Source organism: Castor canadensis, chromosome 7, assembly GCF_047511655.1.
Source record: "Castor canadensis chromosome 7, mCasCan1.hap1v2, whole genome shotgun sequence".
NCBI lineage: Eukaryota > Metazoa > Chordata > Mammalia > Rodentia > Castoridae > Castor > Castor canadensis.
Window position 1 is genome coordinate 149,478,603 of NC_133392.1, and position 17,344 is coordinate 149,495,946.

General features: G+C 53.7%; 1 protein-coding gene across 2 annotated transcripts in view; it reads left to right on the forward strand.

Moving 5' to 3' along the window:
• The window catches only part of Iffo2 (intermediate filament family orphan 2), a 44,944-nt gene that overhangs the window by 11,602 nt on the left and 15,998 nt on the right, over positions 1 to 17,344 (forward strand). The gene's annotated exons all lie outside the window — the stretch shown is intronic.

Sequence of the window (17,344 nt, forward strand, 5' to 3'; positions counted from 1 at the left end):
GTTTTCCAAGGTCATTTCATCCAGCACCCTGCTTGAATGAGCCATCCCTCTAACGTCCCCAGTGAGCAGGGAATGTGGCTTGACACAGCACTTGTGGTTTGCACATGGAAAGTGTTACTATTACATGACTGTGGGTTTTACGAGAACATTGAAAACGTCAGGACTTACCCACTTGGGGCAACTGAAGGCTGAGCTCAGCAGGTTGCTACTGGCAGAGCCAGCATTGACCTGAGGCCAAGGTTAAGGGGCCTCCAACTTGTAGGCTGTTCCTTCCTGAGCCTTAAGGCACAATTAAACTATGGGGCTTTAAAAAACCAATCGCTCTCCCTGCTCTTCCCTGGTGCTCACTGCTGACCCAGACCTCCGGCTCTAGATGAGACCACCTGGGCTTGTATCCCTGCCTGACCTCAGTTCTCTCATCTGTAAAGTGGGTATGACAACTCTAGCTCATAGTTCGTGATGAGAATTCACTGAGAGTGTGTGCTGAGTGCCAAGTGTGGTGCTGGCCCCTTAGCTGTTCCTCTGTACCTTCCCCTGGACCTGGCCCTCCCCAATCTCCAGTCCTCACACAACGAGAACTGTCTACTTCCTCCTGCTTCCAGGGAAGACTGGCCTTTTGTGTTCTGGCGCTTCCTTTCACCAGCAGGACCAACTCCTGGCCAGCCAGGAGGTCACGTCCCCTCTCGTTCTCTACAGGCTGTTCAGGAGGGTGACCAGGAAGACATGATCTGGCATTCAGGGCTGTGTTCAGGACAGTGTCGCTTGGAACCTGTAGGTCTGAAGTGGGCAGGAGTGGGGAATCTCTTTCTGTCCCTGTCTTCCCCGGGATCTGTGTGACAGTGGAAGCAGTCTCAGGTGGTCCTACTACTGACCTAAGGTTTCACTATGAGGCAGGGGAAGGCTGGAATTTGAATTCACATCTGGTAGACTGTTAACTCTTGGCTCACTCTGCCAGGCTGAGAAATGGGCTCATGTCTCTGGCCCTCTGCCTCCAATGAGATGCAGGGAGTTAGAAGACAGGGGTTCAAGGTAGCCAGGTAGCTACTTTTCCTCTGGGCCCCTGGGGGACAGGCAGATGACTCCTGGTATCTCATGGATGGCCTCTTCCAGGTCTTGGGCATGAAGTACTCCTCCCAGACCTTGGCAGAGGTTGATAGTGAAGGCTGACTTGGCAGTGTTTTCCTGGGTTGACGTCAGGGCAGTGGTTTAAGGTTTCATCAGTGAGACAAAGACTGCTTTGTAGCTTCTGTGGGTCCAAGTCCAGGCCCCTCCCCTCCAGGTGGGAGGGACTGCAGGTCTTTAGCCCCCTGCCTGAGGGGAGGCCAGGCTCCCAATTTGTTCTCCCAATCCCATGGCACCCTCTCTCATGCCCAGAGCAGCCCGTTCCCCTTCCTGTGCTCAGAGCTGCATGGACACATTCTCTTGAACCTCTCCCCCCTTCTGGAAGGTAACTGCAATTTCACCTGTTGTCCAGATGAGAAAACTGAGTCTTGAGAGGTGAAACCACTTGTACTTGTCATAGCCAGACAGTGGCAGGACTGGCATTGCATGTGGGTCTCTTTGGCTTTGAGGATCAACACCAGATTCTACCCCCATTAACCGTACTGCACACCCAGCTTTGCTGGGGTATTTAGAAATCTGAGACCCCCTAGGGTAAGGCTGCAATGGACAGACCCTGTGGGAGGTGCACTTTGAACTCCTCAGGATGGAGAGTTGAGTCACAGTGTGTGGATATGTGTCTGCATGTGTAGATGTGTATACAGGTGTGCACATGTTGGGGAAGGGAATCAGATGCTGGAGGGCCTATACTCACTGAAAATTAAGTCCAGGTTGGCCTTGTGGGCTGGTGTGATGTGTCACCCCAGGGGACACCTGGGGCTGTCTGCTCTTCTTTTTCAAGATGACACCACGTGATCTTTCCATTCCTCCATCCATCCCACTCATCCATCCGTCACTTTCTGTGCCCTTGTGCTCAGGCCCTTTGCTCGAGCTTTGGGGAGGGCACTTCATGGACTGGAGCTTTCCAAATGACTGTCCAATCAGGGCAAGAAGAGTCCTGAGAAATTGTTTAATTCCCCTGTGTACAGAGGCGGGCAGTGACTAGGCCAAGGTTGCAGAGCCAGGGCTCACGTCAGCCCCACATTCTTTCTCTGCTGCACCAAGAGGCAGTTCTTGCTGGGGCCGGCAGCCCTCTTACCCAGCCCTTCCCTCCTCAGCTACTTTTATGTGCTCTTGGGCTTTTCTGGAATCTCCCACAACCTCTGTTCTGAGACACCCAGAGATGCCAGAGTGTGGGACCCAGGCTGGAGCCAAGCTTGGCTGTGCTGTGCTCCGAGATGTCACCCTTGCCCATCTGGAGCACCAGCCTCCTAGTGCTGGCTGTCCCCAATGCGTCTCCAGAGGTCATCTGGTCCTCTTTCCCCTAAGGCTGAGTCCATTCCAAAGTCTGCATAAATATCATGCTGCTGAAGGCCTGCCCCTGGATATGTCTGTTCTATTGGGAAGTGCTTCCTGGTCTCTAGCCATGGCCTGACTGCTGCATTTCCCCTTGTTTGGTTTTCCACAGAGCAGGAAGACGGATGGGACACTAATTGCCTGGTAGAACTCAAGGGAGCACCAAGTCCCATCCAGCCTAAGCAGCAGACCCTCTTCCTGCCTAAAACCCTTTTTGTCACCCTCCTGAGAGGGCCCATGTCTTGACTCAGACAGGAGCTGGGGCACACTCTGTAGGGAGGATCTGAATGATCCCTTAGATCCTGCAGATTCTTGGAGGGCAGCACATTCCTTCTCCATGGAGCCCTTGGAGCCAGAAGTGGCCCTGGAGCCCAGGCCCATCTTCCTGATGGGGAAACTGAGGCCCAGTGAGGTTGAGCCACATGGCTCTGCTATAGCAGAGTTGGGGTCCTCCTTCACTGGCAGTGATGTTTCTGTTGTTTGGACAGGGACTGGGCTTTCCAGTTTGTAATGGTGGTTGGTGGTCCCTGCCCCAACAGGTGTCCCCCAAATCAGCCAATGCTGCATGTTCCCCAGGCCTCCCTGGTCTTGAGTCAGCACCCTTGCCTGCTGGTCCCTAATTGACAGACTCCTGGCGCTCCACAGCTGCTCTCTGAGCTGTACTGCGACACCTCCTCCGCGCCTGGCCGTCCTGAGGTTCCCACAACCTTCCAACCTCCCTCTTAGCCCAGGGAGGCCCCTCGCCTCCACAAGTAGAGGCCACAGGGAGTATGCTGCTCAGAGGACACTGCTCCTGGGGCTGGGGCAGGAAGGGGTTAAGCAGTTCTGCCTGCTAGAACTGGACTCCCAGCTGCTGTCTTGGCCCCTCGGGCCATCCAGGCCATCTGGCCTACAGATGCCACACTGTGTCCCATCTGTCCCAAGGCAAAGTCACCAGGAGACCAGCCTGCTGCCTTTGTGGGACTAAGGGGTGGGCGTGGCCCCCACTGTCTGTCCCTGTGATGCCAGGCCACTTGGGAAAGGGCCCACCTCCAGGCAGGCTGTCCCTAACCACTCTCCCTCCTGCTGTGAGGTAGCCTGAGGGTCTTCCTGTGCATCCTTGTGCAGTTGGGCCCAGAGAGGTGCAGGAACAGGCCCAGGTCACATACTGAGTCAACGCAGGCAGAATGGGACTTGCACGTGGGCCCTGCTTGCTGTTCTGCCCCATGGCTCATTCATAGTTCATTCATCTGGTACATACTGGTTGAGGGCCTACTATGTGCTAGGCAGTTGGAGACTCAGGATACAGGATAATGGCTCAGTCCCAGTGAGGGGGAGAAGGAACCCAGAGGACAAAACCCTAAAGGAGGAGCTTGTGGCCACTCCCAGCAGCTGAAAGTGGGACCTGCTCACTAAGAGGAGAAAACTGTTAGGTGCTTGGTGTTTGTCACCTTAAAAACCTCCTCCCAAGCCAGTGAGTTGTAGGTACTGCTGTTACCCCCATTTTACAGATGAGCAAACTGAGGCTCAGAGAGGTAAAATTACTTTTAGCAGATCCCCAGCTAGGGAGTGACTGAATTGGGCAGCCATCCCAGGTTTGGAGATGGGGACAGGTGCAAATGACTTTGCTTCTCTCCCCAGATGGGCTCCCATCACCCCTCTATCTTGGAGCATTGCCCTTGGGCTTTTTGCTGAGTTCAGGCTGGGGGTCTTGTGGCCAGAGGAGCAAATCTCAGGGCAAGAGTATCCCCAGCAGGCTTGGGTTGAGAAGAGGAGTTGTGCTGGCATTGGCCCTTTGCCATAGTTGGGGTTGGTGACCTGCTGCCTTGTCCTGGGTTGTGCTTGGGGGACTCTGATGGCCATGAACCTGGGCTCCAAAGCCAGTCTGGGTTCAAATCCTGGCTCTACAACTTCTGAGCTCTGTGACCTTGGGCAAGTTGCTTCACTTCCCTGGGCCTCTGTTTCCTTACTTTTAAAATGGGCATACTAATAAGACCTGCCTCATGAGGTTCATCGTGAAGACTAGATGAGTTCATAGTGCTAGCAGTCCACAGCGTCAACTGTTATGACCCTGGCCAGATCACTTCACTTTCATGTGCCTCGGTTTCCCCATCTGCAGAGTAGGGACAAGGAAATGAAATGTTGCACCTGGGACTGTGATGTCACAGAAGGTTCTCTGGGAATCTTTGCTCCATGTCATCCATCTTCCCTCCTTCTTCGGGGGACTGACTTCTCTCTGCTGGGAAGAGACCCCAGGTACATGGCCGGTTGGAAGGAACACATGTGTGTGTGTGTGTGTGTGTGTGTGTGTGTGTGTGTGTGTGTGTCTGTCTGTCTGTCTGTCTGTCTTGGGGTGGGGTAGGGGTGCCCAGAGCTCCCCCTCTGTCCTACCTGGTTCTCATCAAGTTGAATAAGGCTGGTACTAAGAAACAAGTCAGTCCCCTTGAGCTGTGTTTAGTCACTAACCCCTCTCTCAGCGTGGGCCATTGCAGTCTAATTGCCCCAGCTCTGCCTGGAGCCTGCCCTTCCTTGCCAGTTAGAACAATTGCAGGAATGCACATACAGGCGCTCCCTGCCACAACCTATCCCCAGTTGCACGAACCCCATATGTAATTGGCAGGTACTTGTCGCTCTTCCTGCCTCCTCAGGAGGGTTGCTCAGGAATGTCTTTCTCCCCTTGCCAGTGGCCTGGAAGGAAGCACATAGGCTCTAGAGAGGTGCTGAGCCCCTGCCTGGCTGTGTGACCTTGCACACATCATCACCTCTCTGAGCCTCAGGCTTCTCCTGAATGGCCTGGGCTTCTGAGTATCCTCTGTGACGTCTTGGGATCCTGTATTTTGTGCTTTTTTTTTTTCACCCCACACACTTTGTGCTTGTCCATCCTCATTTACTCCAGGCAGGAGTGGCCCTCTCTCCCCCATTTTACTGATGAGACTGAGCCCTGGGCAGGTGATGTGGCTGCAGGCTGCAGAGCCTTGTTTTAAACCTGGTACAGGGACCCTACTCTTGTCTGGAGGCTGTGCTTGGCTGCCACCCCCTCATTTGTCAGGCTGCAGATGAGAAGGGAGAGTGTGACCCCAAGGCCATTGCCCACCCCTGCTCCTGCCCCAGCTGCTGGAGTGAGTGACTAACTGTGATGGGAGATCACGAAGCACTGACCCCCACTGCCCTGTGCTCACCTGCAGCCTCTCGGTCACTCAGAATAAACAATTGAGAGACTCAAGGTGCATATTAGGTTTCTAAAATAGCATTGGGAGTTGCTGTTTTTCTCAAGGCTGTAAACATATCCCTGGGTGGGGTCCTGCACCCTGCTGGGCATAGACCTCTGGAGTCCCCTGCTTTTTGGCCTAGCTGTCAGAGACATGGTGCCCAGACCGCCAGCTGGCTTCTGGCCAATGGCCAGAGCTGAAGCCTGGAGTCTGCAAGCCAGATGATGCTGGGGAGGGGGTGAAATGGAGGGTCTCTCTGGGGGTCTGGCCAGCCTGGGCAGAAAGTCTATGGCCTGTGGATGGAGAGCTGTGGCCCAAGCTTCAAGATGGAGAGAAGAGAGTAGCAGAGCTAGCCTGGACTGTGGAAGTTGTCTGGGGAAACTGAGACTCACAGGAGGGCAGGCAGAGAGATCAGGTCCAACACCACAGTGAGTCAGGGCTGGACTGGCCCTAGATTATTGGATCTCCTTCCTGGGGAAGGTCTGGAAGTGACACTTGATAGACCATTTTTATTCAGTGCCTGCTAGGTGCCAGGCTCTGGGCCGGGCACTGGAGTCGCAGCTGTGACCCAGAGATGGGCTGGATATTGCAAGAGCTGAGTTAAGAAGTAGAGACCTGCAGGTAATAGCCTCAAAGTGACCCAGAGCCCTGTAGTCAGGGAAGACTTTCTGGAAGAGGGGGAAGGTAAGCTGGGACCTGAAGTAGGTAGGCTTTAGGTAAAGGAGAGAATGACAGGGGGAGGGAGTGTGAGCTTTGGCAAAGAACACAACACATGCAAAGGCCTGTGGGTGTGATACATCTTGGCTTGGAGTGTGACATGGGACTGCGGTTCTCAAGGGGGTGCTGGTTCATCTTGGCCCACCCTGGTCTCTGTCCCCTCTGTCCAGGGCTTACCAAGAGGTGTGGCTTATAGCTCAGGTGAGCCTGAGCTCACCCTGGCTTTTTGTGAAAGGCAGAGAACCACCCATGAGAAAGGGTAGTATGGAGAGAATGGAGAGACAGCATATTACTCTGGAGGAAACTGAGGCACAGAATAGGAGCTGGGATGAGGACCTGGGGATCCTGCTTTTCCTTATTTCCCTGAGCAGCTGGGAGCCTGTGATGGGGATGCTGGGGAGAGCAGCTCCAGGCATCACACCTGCCAGCTAGCAGCCTTATCACACACCGTGCTTCAGAGAGACAAAAGCCTTTCTAAGGCTGCTCCTTGACACAGCAACCCACATGGAGGACATCTGGACCAACACGCCAGTGAGCTGTACCAAGATCTTCTTTGCAGTGTTGGTTAGGTTGCTAGGACTGGGGAATGGCAGTGGAGGAGCCATGACATCACATCCACCTTTGTCACCTGCTTGGAAGGTGCAGCCAGGTGGGAAAGCAAGCTTGAAAACTAGGTCTAGTCCGATCCCATTTCCACTTTGTAAATCCTCGTAAGGAGAAAATAATCTAAGGAGAAGTTAGGAGACCACACCCACCCATGCCAGTGGTCACTGTTCCAGGCAGGAGTTTTAGGTGGGTTTTGAATTCTTTTTGTTTGGCTCACCTGATTTTTTCCTTGCTTTATATATAAATACATATAAATATACTTATATATATATAATCATTGTAAAACAGTCCTGCAATTTAAAACACGGAGAAAATGAGCAGGTATTTTTGTCTTCTTAAAATGGAAGTGGTTTTGACTTTTTGACTAAGTGTACATAGCATCATTCAAAATTAAAAAGATACAGAAGGAGGATGTGTTTGTTTTCCATGGCTAAAACAAAATGCCCAAGGCTGGGTAGCTTATTAAAAAATTGTATTTAGCTCACAGTTTTGGAGACTGAAAGTCTAAACAGCATGGAGCTGGCTCTGGCGCAGGCCTCTTTAGCTGTGTCACATCATGGAGGGAGCTCGTACAGGAGGGAGTGACCCCATGGCGTACAGGAGGGAGTGACCCCATGGCGAGACAGGAAACCAGAGCATGGGAGGGGCCAAGCTTGCCCTTTTATTACAACCTCTTGAGAAAATAACCCAGGGTCTCATGAGAACCACCTTAATTGCTTCCAAGAGCCACACCCCAGAGACCTAACCAACTCCCACTAGGCCCCACCTCTTAAAGGTCCCACTACCTCTCACAGCACCACACTGAGGACCAAACTTCCAACACACAAATCTCTGGGGACACACTCAAACCATATCCAAACCACAGGAGGGAGGACATTTTGACACATGCTACAACATGGATGAGCCTCAAAGACATTATGCTAAGTGGAATAAGCCAGCCACAAAAGGACGGATATTATATGGTTCCACTTATATGAGCTGTCTAGTGACCACCATCATAGACAGAAATCGGGGGGGGGGGCGGGGGGATGGGGGTTTAATGTTTAATGGGTGTGAGATTTTGATTTGGGAAGATAAAAAATTTCTGGAGATGGTTGCATAACAATGAATGCATGTGATGCATTCATTAAAATGGTTAAAATGGTAAATATTATGTTGTATGTATTTTACTGCAATTACGGAAAAACGGTACAGAAAGGACAGGGACATCCAGTTCCCTCTTTAGAGGCAACTGATGTTCTCAGTGTGAAGGTTCTTGGGTGCTATGAGCAAGGGCAACTCAGATGGGACCCTTCACTCATGGGTGGAGCCAAGATGCCTCCTGCCCCCCCAGATCCCCAAGAGCCCAAGGTGGGTGCCCTTTCACCCGTGCCCAGGGCCCAGGCAGCCAGTGCTCAGGGCTTCCTGATCTGTTGGAAGAGCCAAGGATCTGGTGGGGGGAACGTCTCAGTCTACTCCTGTGTCCCCCAGGACTTGGCTCCTGAGTGGGCAGGTGGGAATTTTCTGCTGAGTCTCAACTGGGGATGGATGGTGAGGTCTGAGCAGGAGTGGGCTGAGCTGGGCCCGGTGGCTCTGGACACCCAACACTCACTCACAAAGGTTCTTTCCTCCGAGCTACTGGACACAAGTAGCTGAGACATTGTCTCTGACAGCCCTGTGTGTTGCCAGGCAGTGACAGCAGGGGGCTGATTTGGCACCCAGGTGCCCAGGGCACTGGGCAGTCTCCTCGGCAGAAATGCCACCTAACTGGGCTGCTGATCCTCACATTCTGTGACTAGTCATAGCCTCCTGGAGCCAAGCCCTTTCCTAAGCAAGTGCTTACTGAGCTTGGCTCACTAAGCACTAGGGTAACTAGCAGCCCGGAAGGAAGGCGCTTCCATTAACTCCTACTAAGGTGGGCCTGGAGCACAGGGTCAAGTGCTTTGCCCAGAGGCACTCAGGCACCTTTGTCGCTCTACCATCCTGGGCTGGTGAGGCACTGTAGACCTCTGCAGTCAGCACCCAGGGGCCTGACATAAACTAGTTTTTCCCACCACGATTTTGGCCGTCCAGAGCAGACACAGAAATTAGCCGAGACCATTTATAAATGAAGAAACTGAGGCTGGAGAGAAAGCCGCAGGAAAGCTGGGAATGGAAAAGCCTCTCATTATGCAAAAACTGCCCATCTCCTCCCCTCCACAAACAAAGGCAGCCCCCTCTGTGATTCCCACTTCATGATGGCCACAGCAGCAGGCTCAGAGGATAGGAAGTCATTTGCCCAGGAGCATGTGACCTGGAATGTTGGGTTCAGCCCAGTTCTGTCCAACTCCAAAGCTAGTGGGTTCTGCCCACCATGTGCTGGCCCCAGCTGGTCACATCAGCCAGTGGAGGTAGCAGTAGGTGGAAGCCTTTGTCTCCGCAGGTTTGAGGGCCTGCTTGGCCAAGTCGGTGGCTGTGACTCCACATGCACACCTGGGCACGAGCCTTGGTAGTACTGGGTATTTTCTGAGCAATGTGTTGGGGGCCTTACGGAGAAGGCTGGGAGAGGGGCTTATGGAGCTGAGGGGTGCCGTCCTACTGCTAGGGAGGGTGCTGGTGGATCTTGAGCAAGTCTTTTCACCCAAGCCTCCAGGTTCTCACCTGTCACATGAGGCTGTGGTGGAGTCAAATGACTAGCACATAATAAGCATTGTACAGTCCATGCAGGTCCTTCTCTTCTCCTGGGGGAGCAGGGTCTGATGAGAGAGGCAGAGAAGTGGACATTTAGAGTGTTCCGTCCTTGTGGCCAAGGACAAGAAATACTGCGATGGGTATAGTGACTTATCCTGAGGAAGGAGTGAGGGCTCCCTGGAGGAGGTGACAGAGGTGGATCTAAGCATGTAAGGGGTTGCAAATGGTGCCCACAACCCTCACAGTGGACTGCAATTTGGGATGCAGATTCCTTTTTTCCATTGGTGACTCCATGAGTTCCCTTCCTTAGAATGCGTAGGGTGTATGAGGAGGCCCCACTCAGAGACGCTGGAAGAGGGCTCAGCGTGCTGCTCTGGATTGTGGGATTGATTACAGGCCTCCCCAGAGCTGCTGTTTCTCCAAAGGCGTCTTCACTGACTGATTCCAGGTCTTGCTGACATGGACATTGGGTCATTGGGACAGCGTCTAATAAAACAACTGAAACTCAGCTTGGCATTGGGGTGGGAGACCTGGGCTTCTCTGGGCCCTACTTTGCCCACAAAGCCAGCAGCTGGCCCAGGAGGACGCCCTTAAGTGCTTGTGCCTGTCGGGTGGCGCCATCAGGCCAGCTGGGCTCTCCTGCCTTGCTCTCACCTGCTGCCACAGTGGCAGTGCCCATTAATTCGTGGGGTATGTCTCAGCTATGGAGGGCGGAAGTAGATGTTTGCTGGGTTTGCTGGTGGGGGAGTTGGTGACATAAGTATCCCTGTATGCTGCTGGTCACCCAGCCAGGTGAGTGGCATTTGCTCTGGGGTCGGACAACCCCTGCAGTATGGTCCTGGAGCACACTCCTACTGTCACTGTGTATTGTCACTGTCACTGGAGGCCGTGAGGATGAAGATGAGGACTCTGACTGTGAGCTTAGGGCACACTAGGCACTGCTCTGGGCACCTTTCACCCGTTATGCCCTGGAATAATTGCAAAGGCCCTATGAAGTGGGTGGCAGTGCTGAGGCCCAGAGAGGGGCGGTAACTCATTGAGGTCACAGAGCTGCGAGATGTGTATACAGTTGGGATTTGATTCCAGGACACTCTGGCTCCAGGGCTCCTGCTCTTTTCTTCACTACATGCAAAGGTTTGACCTCAAGGACAGATGTCCCAGCTGGCCTGTGAGACTTTGCAGTTTATCAGATAGCTTTGTGGTCAGTGTGTGTGTGTGGGGGGTGGGGGGGGTTGTTTGTCCAGGGATCTTGGAAACCAGTTTCTGGATTGGCCAGGTGGGCCCTGAGAATTCATCCAGTCTGACCTCATTGTATTGCTAAAGGGGAAGTGATTCTAGAAGCAGAGAAGGGACTTGCCCAAGGTCACACAGCCAGTTAGGGGCAGGGCAGGCTAGATCCAGGACTTCCTGCTTGGTACCAAGTGCCTTGATGCCTGACCGATACCAGGCTGGGGCTTGTCATTTTCTCTCTTTTGTCCCTCTCAAGCCTGGTGGTTCTCCACAGATGGCCCAGAGCCCACCAGCTGCCCTGCAGAATCCCCTTTGTCACTGGGAAACAGGAGAGGCCTACAATCTTTCACTCTAAGGACTGAGCAGCTCATGGCAGTCGGCCAGAGAACTGTTTGTGGAATGAATGAGTGATACACAAATTAGCCAGTGACTGACATACAAATGCTACCACCTCATGCCCTGCTGGTGGGCCAGGCAGTTTGTGCGGAGGGGGCATTTGCCAGTAAGGACTGGCAGCCAGAGCCTGGAATTACCCAGGATAATGCTGGATGTCACCTCTTCCAGGCTCCAACAAAGTGCCATGTGCACAGTCTGCAGGTAGCACTGCAAATGTCCTATCCAGAGGGATTCTTAGAGACCCTGTTACAGATGGAGAGACTGAGGCCCAGACTGAGCCAGGACTACCCCAGGTCATACAGTGAATTAGCCTCACATCCAGGACTAGAAACAGGATCTCCTGCCTGCTAGCCCAGTGCCCTGAACTCTACAGAGAACTCTGTGACCTTTGAACCCTGAGCATCCTTGCCAGTCTTCAGCCACTGGGATCCCTGGTGGAAGCTGCTGGTTCTGGGTATGTGGCAGTGTGCTGGAGCTGGTGGAGGGTGTACTTGATCCAGTGGTTCCACAAACCCAGCCTCGTCACCAGCCTGCAGCCTGTGCTCTGGCCTACCCTGGCCATTACTGCCCGCCTGTAATGGAATCGCTTGCCCTGGTTAAGTGTGCACATTAAATTAATACCTCCTCCGTGGAGACGATCAGTTGGCATTTAATTTGTGTTTCCTTCCAGGAGCAGCAGAGTACAGTTGGGCAGCTCTGATGGGCATGTCTGTGCCCTGTCCCTTCCTGGGGATCAGGGGCTTATGGAGATGGGGAGGTGAGATGGGTGGTACCCGGCAGGGGCAGGGCAGGCAAGGGTGAGGGGAGCGTTAGAGGGACCTTCCTTCTGCTTTCTGGCTGTCATTTCTGGGGAAGATGAATGCTCATAATACATCTAGTGGGAGGAGGAAGTCAGGAGGGGAAGAGGCTCCTGTGTTGTAGCACTTAGCTGTGTGGTTGGTAGCAGTGGGCTCGGTCTGTCATTGTGTCCTAGCCCCACCCCCTCTCATAGCCCTTTTCCCTTATCCTTATTCTGCCCCAAACATGGATGGTCCACGGTATGAAAGGGGGTGGTATGGAATAAGGACAGCCCTCAGTCATGGTTTGTGAGCTCTCTGGAAGGGTGCAGTGGAAGCTGGTGGGGCCCCAGGTGTCCCCCTGGGAGTGCACCCCCCGGGCTGTGTGACCCAGAGCCTCCTGGTCAGTCTCAGCTACAGTCCCTTCTCCAGTGCAGAAAGGCAAGGGCTTGGCCTCTGCTCAGCTGGGAGGCCCTCGCCAGGGCACTGTCCAGGTGGGGACAGCGTAGACCCTTGTGCATCTGTGGGTAGCACCAGCCAGGCAAAGCCTCCTGTGGTCAGACTCACTGGTTCAGCACAGCCTGGCTGTCCCTGGCAGCCCGTGCTCAGCCCTACAGCAGTGCAGTGGAGTGAGCTGTCCGTGGCCAGGGTGGAGCAGAGAGGGCCCAGGTGCCAACCCACGGCGGGGGAAGGAAGCTGTTTTCTGCCCCTACCTGTCCTCAGCCCCAGGCTGGGCCCACACTTGGCCCAGAATGAAGTTTTCCATTGATGGCTATGGTCCAGACTCACCTGAGCTGGTTTCCCATCACCTGAGTGAGGTGGCCTAGGCACGCCCTTCCCTGGCAAGGCGTGGACCATTCCTGCAGCTCCCTCCCACTCCCTTGTTGGCTGTTGGAGCCACACTGAGCTGCTGGGCCTGTGAATGCTTGGCTGGGACTGGGTGTTTCTCCTCCTTTTTCTCCTGTTGTTGTCACAACCACCCTCAGAAGGGGTGGTGTTCTTACCTCCTCACTGTTAGGAAAACTGAGGCCCAGAGAGGGTAATTCACTTGCCCAAGGTGGGACAGGAGGTGAACTGTCCAGCCCCAGGCTATCCTGGAGCCTTAATTATTTGCTGGGGCTGCACCCACTTTTCTCCTCTAACAGCACAGGAAATGAAAACCCTGTGAGTCAGCCCCTCTGCCAGTGGCTTCAGCTCTGGTTTCCGCTTCGTAGCTTCGTAGGCCCCTTTCCTGGATCTGAGGGTCATTTTGAACTGATGGGGGAGGGGAGTCACAGGCCCTGATGCTGGGCCTGGGTGGGTGGGTGGGTGGGGACTGGCCTTGAAGCCGCCCCCTCCCCCCAGCGGCCACTGAGACTTCTCGTCCATCACGTGGTTCCAGCGGTGGCTCCTCAGGAATGCAGAGAGACCACATCTGGCTGGGGCTGTGCAGCCACCTCCCCCTCCTGGCCACCACTCTCCCATGTGTGCCTGTTCCATAAAGATGAAGGCCAGGCCCTAGTTCTCAGCTCAGCGATGTCACTTTGTGAAGTCATTTCCTTTCCCTGCACTCATTGTCCTGAAGCCCCTGCCTCCCCTTCCTGGCCCTGCAGGGCCAAGGGCAGTGGGAGAAGGAGGCTTGTCTTCCTCCCGCCCTGCTTCCTGCCCAGGACAGCCCTTTCCCAGCCTGGCCTTTCTCTCCTGGGACACAGCCAGCTCAGACTGTGCTGAGAACTTGGCCCCCCAGGCCCCAGGGTGGGAAGTGAAGATAAGGTGATGGATGGGTGAGGGGTTCTGGCTGGGGGAAGGGAGTGACTGGGGGCGGGTGGAAGAGGGGGCAGAGAAGTGAGTTCTGTATGGATTCATTCATTCATTTGTTCATTCATTCATTCAACAGGTCCAATAAATGTCCTACTCCTTATGAAGTGCTCAGTGGGCTGTAAAATACATCATGGACTGGTGGACATAACCAGTTCTCTGCACAGGTCATGGGGCTGGACCTTAGCTTTAGCCTCAGCTCCTCCTCTGCACCCCTTTTCCCACCAAAACCAGGGATCTCACTCCTCTCCATCCCTCCCTGCCCATCTTGCCAGGGCCCAGCATGTCCTGGGGTAGGTGCCAGCAGCCCCTGGCATGGGGAAGAAGATGGAGGTGGAACCTCCCTGTGGAACCTGTCACTGTCCCTGTCATCACTGTGCTGGCTGTTTTCAGTGAAAGACATGTGCCATGGTACATGATAGCCAGACTGTCTAGGTAGACCAGATTAGGGCCAGGTGCCTCAAGCCTGTGCTGTTCCAGGAGGAAAAACAATTGAAGTGGATCAGGCTTGGGGAGATGACATTTGAGACAAGCCTGGGAAAAGGGATAGGATTTCAGGAGGCAGAGGAGGAGGGAGGGAGAGGAGAAATGGTTACCTCTGTTTTCTCCCCTGAGAAATGGAGAGCATCCATCCTTCGAGGGGATAAAAGATGTTTTATATATGCACAGACGATTGGGATCATTGAACGGCTCCTCCCTTGGCCACTGCTTGAGAGCCGAAGGTGGAAGGATTAAGCAGTTAGGTCACTCACCCTCCTGCCCCCAAGATAGTCTCTCTAAGGTCACCGTAGCCTGCCTTCTCCAGCTGTAATCACAGCAGCCCTTTCTGCCTTGGAGAGCCCAGACGTTGGACTTGGTCAGACTTGGGTTTGATTCCAGGCTCTACTATTTCCTAGCAGGACTGACTTTGGGCAAGTCTTGGGCACAGCTGTGGGCTGGGACTGGGAGTAAGGAGGACAGAGGAAACCTTAGCCACCCACCAAGCCCCTGACTCTACAAATGCGTTCTCTCTTGGTGATACACTGAGCCTTCCTGTAGCTGGTCCTCTTGCCTGAGGAGCTGGTCACCCTTCCTGGGGGCAGACCCAGAGCAGGGAAGAGATGGTGTCTGGGGAGTGGGTGCTGAGATCTCAGAGCCAACAACTCGGTTGACCAGTTTTTGGTAAAGCCGATCCTCTCTGGCTCTGGGCTGAATTGTGGTTAGTGCAGAGTGTCTGGGTCATCCTAAGAGACATATTGCCTGACTAGCCCTTTACCCCAGGCAGACTGGCAGCTGAAGGAATAGATTTTCTGCACTGTCAACACTAGAGCTGGCTAAGCCAGGTTTCGGCTCAGTGTGCAGCCAGCTGCGTCCACAGACAGGGTCTGTCTTCCATCTCCTGGGGAGCTGGGTGTGTGTGTGTGGGCGGGTAGGGTCAGTCACCAGCTGCCCACTCAGCCAGGCTTTGGAAATAAAAGGCCATGAGGTCATTTGTGCACACTCATTCTTGGGGTACAACATGGGAAACATGGTGGTGGGGTGCAGGAAGTGGGAGGGAAGGGGTGGGAATGGGAAAGGTGAAGGCACTGAATTGTGTTGGTCCCTGGAGCCTGGCCACTCAAAAAGTGTCTGCAGACCAGCATCCCCTGGGAGCTGTCTGTCTACACAGGTCTGTGGGAACACGATCGCCAAGTGACACTCCCTACTTTGGAGCTGGGCTGAGTTTGAGTCCCAGCTCCTTGTCCACTAGCTGTGTGCCTTTACCCAAGTTGCTTTACTTCTCTGAACCCCAGTTTCCTCATCTGCTAAATGAATTAGGATAAAAATTCTTTACCCGAGAGGGTTAATCATTTACATTAAAGCAGATGATGTGTGTACGAGGGACTGAGCCCAGTGTGGGGTGACCACACTGTGTGTGCCAACAATGTTGCTGTTACTGTCTGGAGACTCAAAGATGTGGACTTAGTTCTTGTCCTGGGTTGATTTAGGGCAAGTCACTTTCTCTCTCTGGACCTCATTTTCCCCAGCTGCTCTTGTCTTTGGATCTCTGCCCCACCTTCCACTTCCACACTAGATGGTCTCTTGAGGAAGGGGGAGGGGAACTCTGCCAAATTCCAAGGACCATGTGGGGAATGGGCTGTGTTATTCTTTGTCCTTCAGGCTGCCCTGTTCAGCTGCTTCTGCTCTTGCTGAGACACAGTGGTGAGGCTGGTCCTGAGGCCAGGCTGCAGCCACCGCCACTTTCAGATGCTCCCTTGCACAGGCTCTGCTCAGTGGCTTTGGAACTGAGTCCTCATCTCTCCTTGGGACAGCAGTATGGCTGTAGGTCTGGACCCAGGAGCCCACTAGCAGCCACTGTGGGCTGTGCAGACCCAAGTGAATGAGAGGGCGTGTGTGTCCTCTGGAAGCCCAGCTAGGGCCGACTTGTCTCGTGTGGGAGCGAGCAGGAATTTTCCTCTTGTGTGTGCAAACAGTATCCGTTTTCTCTTGCTTCCAAAAGCTGGTGATGTAACCGATTCTTCCCCTCTGGCCTATTTTTAGCTGGCCCGACAGACAGTATCCTAAAAGGCTTCCAGACCTCGTTGCTCTGCGGCCATGTAGGGAGGTCGGCATGAGGTGAAGAGAGACAGAAGCTGGGCTGTCTGTCCCAGGATGGGGGGTGGGGAGAGGAGGTGCTAGTGGAGACAGCCAGGGTAGAACCTTAAGCTTGGAGGCGCCTGGCTGTGGGGAGCCCCTCAGGGTATCTAAGCACCCAGGCTGGATCCTCCTGTAGGACTGAGTCTCTGCTCTACCCACCCTCACCCTGCCTTGGGTGTGCTTCAGAACAGGAATGATGACAGCACCTATGCTGAGGGCTGTTAGGGACTTGAACCCCTTCTTGTAAATCAGTGTCTGGTAGAAAGGAAGTCTCCGTAACTGGGAGCTGCGATTGGCACTATTGTCATCAGCCCCAGGGAGCTGCTTCTCTTGGTGCTAGGGTTCACCATGAGTCCTGGTGCCTGTGTCCTTTTATTCTTTCCTGCTCCTCTTCAACCAATGTGTGAATGAATTAAATAATACCCAGAATGCCCTGGGAATAGGGCCAGGCATCTAATCAATGCTAAAGAAGTGAGGGCTGTATTTGTTTTGTTTGACTGTAATAAAACAGATCTGGGTTTGAGTTTTGGCTTCAGCCATTGACTGGTTCTGTGTCTTCAGGCAAGACATTTAACATCTCTGAGCTCACATCTGTAAAATGGGCTAACAACCCTTATTTAGGAGTGGTAGTTCGAATGAACTGCAAAACAAGCAGGCTCCAAGATTGCAATGCTTAGTATCATAAGTTTGCTTCTTGTGGGTGCAGAGCCCAAGGGCAGAGTCAGCTGCAGCCTGGCTCCTAGCATCCAGCTTTGTGATTGTGCCTTGCCCGATGGCAGGAGCAGCACTTTATAGTTTATGCAAAGGGGGAGGTGGTCCCTCCTGTCTGTCTCCCTCAGCGCTGTGCTTGTGCCTTGAAGGTGGCAGTCACACCTAGTTTTATGGTTGGCATCAACCCCGCTGTCTGGTTGCACC